This window comes from Mizuhopecten yessoensis, unplaced genomic scaffold (genome assembly GCF_002113885.1).
Source record: "Mizuhopecten yessoensis strain PY_sf001 unplaced genomic scaffold, ASM211388v2 scaffold11109, whole genome shotgun sequence".
Taxonomy (NCBI): Eukaryota; Metazoa; Mollusca; class Bivalvia; order Pectinida; family Pectinidae; genus Mizuhopecten; species Mizuhopecten yessoensis.
In genome coordinates, this window is record NW_018408884.1 from 591477 (window position 1) to 599837 (window position 8361).

General features: G+C 34.2%; 2 protein-coding genes across 2 annotated transcripts in view; both read right to left on the minus strand.

The window, feature by feature from the left end:
• The window catches only part of LOC110465968 (transcription intermediary factor 1-beta-like), a 20138-nt gene extending 14592 nt beyond the window's left edge, over positions 1-5546 (minus strand). Inside the window, exon 1 of the mRNA XM_021522185.1 lies at positions 5436-5546. The gene's annotated coding sequence lies outside the window, so the exon portion shown is untranslated. The remainder of the gene's footprint in view (positions 1-5435) is intronic.
• The window catches only part of LOC110465979 (transcription intermediary factor 1-beta-like), a 104648-nt gene that overhangs the window by 76448 nt on the left and 19839 nt on the right, over positions 1-8361 (minus strand). The window contains exon 2 of the mRNA XM_021522202.1: positions 3103-3111. The gene's annotated coding sequence lies outside the window, so the exon portion shown is untranslated. The remainder of the gene's footprint in view (positions 1-3102; positions 3112-8361) is intronic.

The window sequence follows — 8361 nt, forward strand, 5'->3', positions numbered from 1 at the left end:
CTGCCAATAGATGATATCGCGACCAGTGGAACTCTTCAAATAGGAGGGGATTAAACTGTACTCGCTGGGGCAACGGACAAAACATTCAGATACGAATTTCCACGAACTTCCATGTAAGGTATCACCTACTTCAAATAAGAAAAATGGGGAGCTAGTACACCTATGATAGCAAGCAGACATGTTAAATTGGCCAGATATTGAAAAAGAGGACGAAGCTAAAGCGTCACAGTTGTGACGGACCGTCAGCGGCGTACAGAGTATCGTGTGTTACCTTTATGTAAAAGAAACGTCAGAAGGCTTGTTTTGGACAAACAATTTGATTGGAATGTCATCACTAAATGCATTTGATGTGACCTCTATTCTTGTGAGTTATTTTTGTTGGTTCAATACAGTGAAGGTGGGGCATATTGTTTACACATGGCAGATTGTTTTGCCCCCGTATCCTCGCATTCTCTCGCGAGACCTGTGCATTTTCCAGCAAGAACTCTTCGAAGGGGAGTAACTCGTGGATGGTCGCGATAACACATATTGCCAGGGTCTTGGTGATGCATACTTGAGAAATAAAAATTATAATATTTTTTTGTCTTCAGGATACACATTTTACAGCAGAAAAGGAAAATTTAATACGGGCTAATTGGGGTCTTGATTGCTTCTTTAATTCCTACAATTCAAACTCTAGAGGGCTTGCCATTCTTTTTAATAATAACTTTGAATATAAGATTTTAAACACTATAAAAGATGACAATGGGAATATTTTAGCTTTTAACATCCAAATAGAAGGTGAAAAACTTACACTTATAACTGTATATGGTCCTAACAGTGACAGACCAGATTTTTATGAAACAGTGGAAAATATTTTAACAGAGTTGGGACATTTTCAGTTTGTTATATGTGGGGATTTTAATTTAGTTATTGATCCGACATTAGACAGTGATAAGTATCGGCAAATAAATAACCCCAAGGCCAGAGATAAAGTTTTAGGACTTAAACAAGAATTAGGTATGATAGATACTTTTAGAGAATTAAACCCGGATACAAGAAGATACACTTGGCGTAGAAGAAATCCATGTAAACAGGCAAGATTAGACTGCATTTTTATATCCGATGGACTGCTCCCAAGTTTAACTGCTTCGTCTATTGAGCCAGGATATCGCTCAGACCCTTCCATGTCAGTTATAAGTTTAAGCTTCACCAAATTTCAAAAGGGGAGGGGGTTATGGAAATTCAATAATCCTTTACTTCAAGATTCAGAATATTTAAATACCATTAAATCTCTAATTGTGAACATTGAAACAGTATGCAGTACCAATTTACAATATGGACAATATTGAAGATGTTTCTTTGGAAGACTTGATGTTTGTAATTAATGATAAACTGTTTTTGGAAACTTTACTGTTAGAAATCAGAAGTAAGACTATTTCATACTCATGCTATAAAAAAAAACCAGTAACGATACAGAGAAAAAGTTAATTGAAGATATTCAGGAACTAGAAAGGGGAGCACTATCACGTAATGTTGAGTTAAATAATACTGACATAAAAAACAGAGAACTAGAAAAATTAAGAAAGCATAAATTACTGGGCAATATGACACGTTCTCGAACAAAATGGATAATTGAAGGAGAAAAGCCAACTAGGTACTTTTGTGGACTAGAATCTAGAAACTTCACCAGTAAAATTATTCCAAAGATAGAAAAATATGATGGTATAGTGATTTTAGAACAGAAAGACATTCTAAATGAAACAAAACTTTTTTATGAAAAGTTGTACAAAAGAAATACTGCTACACAGGATGTAAACTTAGAGGACTTGTTTAATCCATATGATATACCTAAATTATCTCCCCTAGAATCATTATCATTAGAAGGACAAATAACTATATCTGAAATGGCAAAAACACTAATGAAAATGAAGGATAATAAAAGTCCTGGTTCCGACGGCTTCTCTGTTGAATTTTTTAAAGTATTTTGGAAACAACTTGGGCATTTCATTGTCAGGTCAATTAATTTTGGTTATTCAGTTTCAGAACGGTCAGTTACTCAAGAACAAGGAATTATAACATGCATCCCAAAAGGCGACAAACCCCGTAATAAACTAAAAAACTGGCGTTCCATCACACTTCTCAATACTATTTATAAGATGGCATCCGGCACGATAGCAGAAAGACTCAAAACTGTAATAACTAAATTAATTGGCAACAGTCAAGCCGGTTTTATTCCAGGTAGATATATTGGAAAAAATACACGTTTAATTTATGATTTAATGCATTATACTGAAGAAAATGACATACCTGGTCTTCTATTATTAATTGATTTTGAAATGTGTCTTGGAATTTTATTACAAAAACCTTAAATTTCTTCAATTTTGAACCATCACTTATTAACTGGATCAACCTTTTTCAAAAAAATATACGCTCTGCAGTTAACATAGGAGGGAACCTATCCAATTTTTTCACTATCGAGCGTGGATGCCGTCAGGGGGAACCCGTTTCTTCATATATTTTTATCTTATATGTGCTGAAATTTTATCGATTCTATTAAGAAATAATTCTGATATCAGCGGTATTGTTGTAAATAACAAAGACATTATTTTATCGCATTTTGCTGATGATACGCCTGTTATCCTTGACGGTTTAGAAAATTCTTTAAATGTAACGCTACAACAACTTAACTATTATGCCAGAATTTCAGGTCTTAAAATGAATTTCACCAAGACCCAGGTAATCTGGATAGGCAGTGAAAAATATAGTAATAATAAATATACAACAGAGCACAATCTTTTGTCGGGAAGTACACGTTTTAATTTGCTAGGCATTGAATATGATGTTGATTTACATAGAGTAGTTAAATTAAACTTTGATAAGAAACTTGTTAAACTTAAATCTCTCATAAGTTCGTGGAATAGAAGAAATCTCACTCCAATAGGTAAGATAACCATTATTAAATATTGCTAATTTCACAATTTAATCATCTTTGTATAGCTCTTCCAAACCCACATGACTCTTATATAAAAAAAGTAAATAACATATTATACAAATTTTTGTGGTGCGGAAAAACTGATAAAGTTAAACGGGATGTTATAATTAAGTCATACGAACTTGTTTGATAATGGTTTGATAATGATTCATTTAAAGTCTTTCATTACACCACTAAAGGTAACGTGGGTACGGAGGATCTATAAAGAAGATGCTAGTTGGACTTTCATTCCTGAAAACTACATGGATAAGTTCTCTTTAGCTAATTGTGGAATGCATAAATTAAAAATTACGTGTGAAGAATGTAAAAATAAATTTTGGAAACACGTTTTAGAAGCATGGTATCAAACAATAGTGTCGTCCAATTTATATAGTGAAAAAATATGTGAAAATCCTTTGTGGTATAATCACAATATCCAAATAAACAATAAGACTGTTTTCTGAAAAGAGTGGTATAGAAAAGGAGTGCTTTTTATATATGATGTCATTAAAGAAGATGGTTCTTTTTATAATTTTGTAGAATTTCAACATAGATATGATATAAGGTCCAATTTTTTAACTTTTTTAGCTAATATACCTTTAAATCTTAATATTATATAAAGGAGGACTTAAAGGGCACAGGATATTTATGCTGTTTTATGCCGAAATGATACAAAACCCTCGTCACAAAGGAAATGGTCTTCGGTTTTTAACATTCAGGACAAATTATGGATAAAGATTTATGCATGTCCTTTTAAAACTACTGATAGTACTAAATTAAGATGGCTTCAATACCGAATTAACCATAGAATCTTAACTACAAACACACTCCTACAAAAAATGGGAATAAAACAAAATTCAACTTGTACTTTTTGTAAAAGATTTCCAGAAACAATTGAATATCTAATTTGGGATCGTGGTAAAGTATGTGAAATTTTGAGAGAACTAAAAACAATTGCTTGCAACCAGTAATATTGATTTGAATTTTGACAAACAGGAACTTATATTTGGACAATTCAGTTCAAAGGATGCTGATTTGATAGTGGATAATCTTATCCTATTATTGATTAAACAATACATTTTTAAAATGAAATGCCTAGAAATGGAACTTAATATAACAAGTTTAAAGAATCACATTCTTTTTTAACTTAAATCTCATAAGATCTTGATAATTAAGCATAAAAACTGCAAAAATAATATAGTCTTGCTTAATAAAGTAGAAAAATGGCTTCTCTTATAAATAATGAACAATTATCATTATACTATAAAGAAAAGTTAGCAACCCCCCCCCCCCCCTGTGAGTGTGTATGTGTATGTTTGTACATTATATAATTGGTCTCTTGTAAAGTGGTGTCCGTTGTGAAGGGAATTGTAATCAATGTAATGTATGCTTGTTGCTTTGTGTGTAAATGTGTGGTTTATAAAAAATAAAAATTGAATAAAAAAAATTAAAAAAAAATAAAAAAATCACCACCCGACATCGTGGTACTATTTCACCACCCGACATCGTGGTACTATTTCACCACCGACATCGTGCTACTATTTCACCACCCGACATCGTGGTACTATTTCACTACCTGACATCGTGGTACTATTTCACCACCCGACATCGTGGTACTATTTCACCACCCGACATCGTGCTACTATTTCACCACCCGACATCGTGCTACTATTTCACCACCCGACTTAGAAAGAAACAGATTTGTCAATTAAGATGATCATGTTGTTGTTTGTACGTTTCGTTACACATTCATTATATGATATACAATAGTTCCATGCGTGTAGGTTCAGTATGTGTGTTCCCCCTCTAAACCCTCCCGCTTTAAACAATGTCTCCGCCCGACTTCTCCTATGGTCTATCATTACAACGATACAGTTTGGATTTCCTGTCGATCGTCTCTGACAATCTAGTATGTCGATGTATTATATATATATATATATTTACATGTATAGTCACACACTTCCATGTGTGTGATTTCAATGACCGTGCCACATTTCAATCAACACTAACTCATTGATTTAAATTTGATTCTTAGTGATGAAGTCCGTTAAAAGTAGCACAGATCAAGAGGAGGCAATTATCGGTAATAATCGCATGAAAAAATGGTCTGATTGTATTATCTTAAATATATTTTTGTTCTGCCCGTTTCTGCACGTTCCTGCACGTTACTGTAAATCCTCTGACCGATTGTACCCGGGGATTATTGGAAGTGGCGGATTACGATTGACAATCACCGCATGATACATACGTACTTCACGATATAAACCTACCAACACTACAAACACAAAGATATAGTTCCGTTTAAACATGTTATACATTACAGAAGTTATACCAACTTTCGGTTTGTGTGTATACCTAGTATAGCGAAGGTTTGTCGACCGTGTAGTACATATAAATCTGTAATATACAGATATAACCAAACATGTTTTGTGTAATTTACAGATGTGTACGTAACTAAACCACCTTAGTTCCTTACACTCACCCTGTGAACTTCCAATATCGACACGGAAAGGGCAGACTGGACTTCTTTCGACAGGACACTCGTTTACACCTTGGACCGATCTCCAAAACAGGAAGTGTATAGGCGGTGCTACTAATTACAGCTCAGTAGAGCCCGGTACAGCCCGGTACAGCCCGGTAGTGATATATTGACCGTCTGGGCGTTTGTCTCCACTTATACACAACTACAACTGTATATGTTGCATTGTTTGTAACAACATAAATATAATGATCAAGAAATGATGAATATTAAATTTGAGCGAGTTATGACTATTAGTAACATCGCAACAGCCCGCTGGAGAGCTAGAAGACCCAACGTTTGGTATTTGCGATACAAACACTGCCCGGTCTTTCACCTGTGTAGTTAACTGGACTAAAACAAGTTATTCTGATAGCTTATAGCTTTAGGAACGAAAAATACAAAACAGAAGAAAATATCAAATTTGTTCATAATTAGCCAAGTTATTGTAATTTGAAGTTAACCAGTACTGCAGAACTTGTTATTTGCAATATTAGGACTGCCCGGGCATTACTCTGTAAAGTTGATTTAATCAAAGTACAGTACTTTACTCCGGTTAATTAATGAATAAGAAATAAAACATAGAAGATGGTGTAAACATATCTTCATCATAAACAGATTTTTGCTGGTCTAACTTTAGATACTTCGCTACATTACGCTAAAGCTTATATCACGCGTGTTATTTGCAGCATCGGGACCGCCCGGGCTTTCATCTTTATCGTTAGGTCAATTAAAACTATTTCTTTGTGAAGATGTGAGTGTAAATAACACAATGATGAAATACTTGTTAGAATATGTAAATTATTGGCGGAGTTATGGTGTTTTGAAATTGTATATATTCCTGAACCATACGCTATAGTTTAAACATATTTGTATTGTCGTAAATAAGGACAATTAGGATTGAGCACAAGTTTTGCCAACTTAGTAACGCCCTCTCCTTAATACATCATGTTGTATAATACATAATGGACAGCAGTGAATTAACTTTATCCGATTATATAGTAGAAACAGCGAGGGAAGGAAAGCAAGAAGAAGAAGGGTAAAAGATAGGTAGGATCATCCCCTAAATATATATATAATATACAAACCCATGTAAATGTTTAAAACAATATTTGGTTAACAGTAATCTGACTGGCTGGAAAAACATCAATCAACACTTTCATAAACTGTGTCCATCACATTCCATAAAGCTGTATTCTGTAGATCCACTCGTAACCGTTCCGTGTTCTCAAAGCCCTTCCTCCATACCAGCCAGATCAGATACACAATTATTCAAAATTATGTAAACATATTAACATTGATATTCATACTATATTATATTATATTTATTTCACAAAGTATAAAGGATATTAGAAACGAATAAAATAAGAGGGGGGGTGGGGGAGTGCTCAAAATGTCAAAACCTGCCAGTACCGTCGATATAGACTTGCACCATTCTTGCAATGTTTGAGTTTGCCTCATTATTTAAATCTATATCACCCTTTAGAATTAGGTCTAATGACATATCTCCTGGATACCATGCTAAATTCTGCAATAAGGAAAGGCGTCGGATGTGGTATTTAGGGCATGTGAAGAAGAAGTGATACGAGTCCTCGCACGTGTGTCCACATTCACATTGTGCTGAANTTAGCCTACGCGGACCAAAATTGAGAAAGCATGGATTACATTTAGTTATTACATTATTCAACTTATGTATATTTAATTTGAACGAGTTCAGAGTTTGGGAGTGTCTTATGGTTGTGTCTAAATTATTCCAAAGATCAACAGTTGAAGGAAAGAAAGAGTTGCGCATAGTTTGGAGTCTATACCGTTGCTCCCGCAATTGCTGAGAATTTCTTAAATTATAATGAGTCAGATCTCCAATATTTTGAGGTAGGATATTACATAAGTATGAGGGTGCAGTGCCATGTTTTATAGTATAAAGGAGGGACAGTTTTCTGATTTCTCTTCGTTTTGACAATGGTAGCCACCCAATTTCTGCATATAACAATTCGTTTTTTGTGTACATTGGTACGCTATACGCTATACATTAGCTGAAATCACATATGCTATTTGTAATATCAGGATCGCCCAGGCTTTCATCTTTATTGTTAGCCAAACCAAAACTTTAAGATCGTTTAGTTGATGATGTATATATTTAAAACACTAGTGTAAAAATAGGAAAATGTGTCAATTATTGGCATAGTTATATTATTTTGAAATTAGTTACTTCTCAACTATTCATTATCTACATGTAACACCGGATTCGCCCAGGCCTTCACCAGTATCATTAGCTTAACTAAAACTCTTCAGTTGTTTATTGACCAAATCGGAAAATTTTTGAAGACATATTTATTGGCAGAGTTATGCCGTTACGCTATTATATCAAGCTCAAATTGCGCGTGTTATTTAATATCGGGACCGCCCGGGCTTAAAAACATTTCTTTTTTCAACATAATTGCATAATTTCTTCAACTAAGTAATCGTTACACAATAAACTTCATGTTTGGCTAGGGGAACAGGGGGTACTGTCCCAGGTAACGTGCCGAGCTCGAACCAAATAACCAATTATAGTACTACCCATTTCAAATCGATGTAGTTCAATCAAATTTAGGTATTAATCAATTAAGTGTTTAATAAGCAACTGTTTCCGCATACTTAACAAGAGGCCCATGGGTCACCTGATATATTTATACAGAGAGTTGATTTTGTTTTTAACATGAACAGAAATATTATTCAAAGTGACAAAAAACAATAAAACCACCTTATTCAATATCTAGCATACAGATTTCAGACTAAAAAGTATTTGAAACTAGCACCTCTGATTCTAAACAAGGAAAATGAAGAAATTTTAGCACACTGACTCCTTTGAGCCCCACCCTACAGCCCTTGGGGGTAGGGCTGGCTCAAA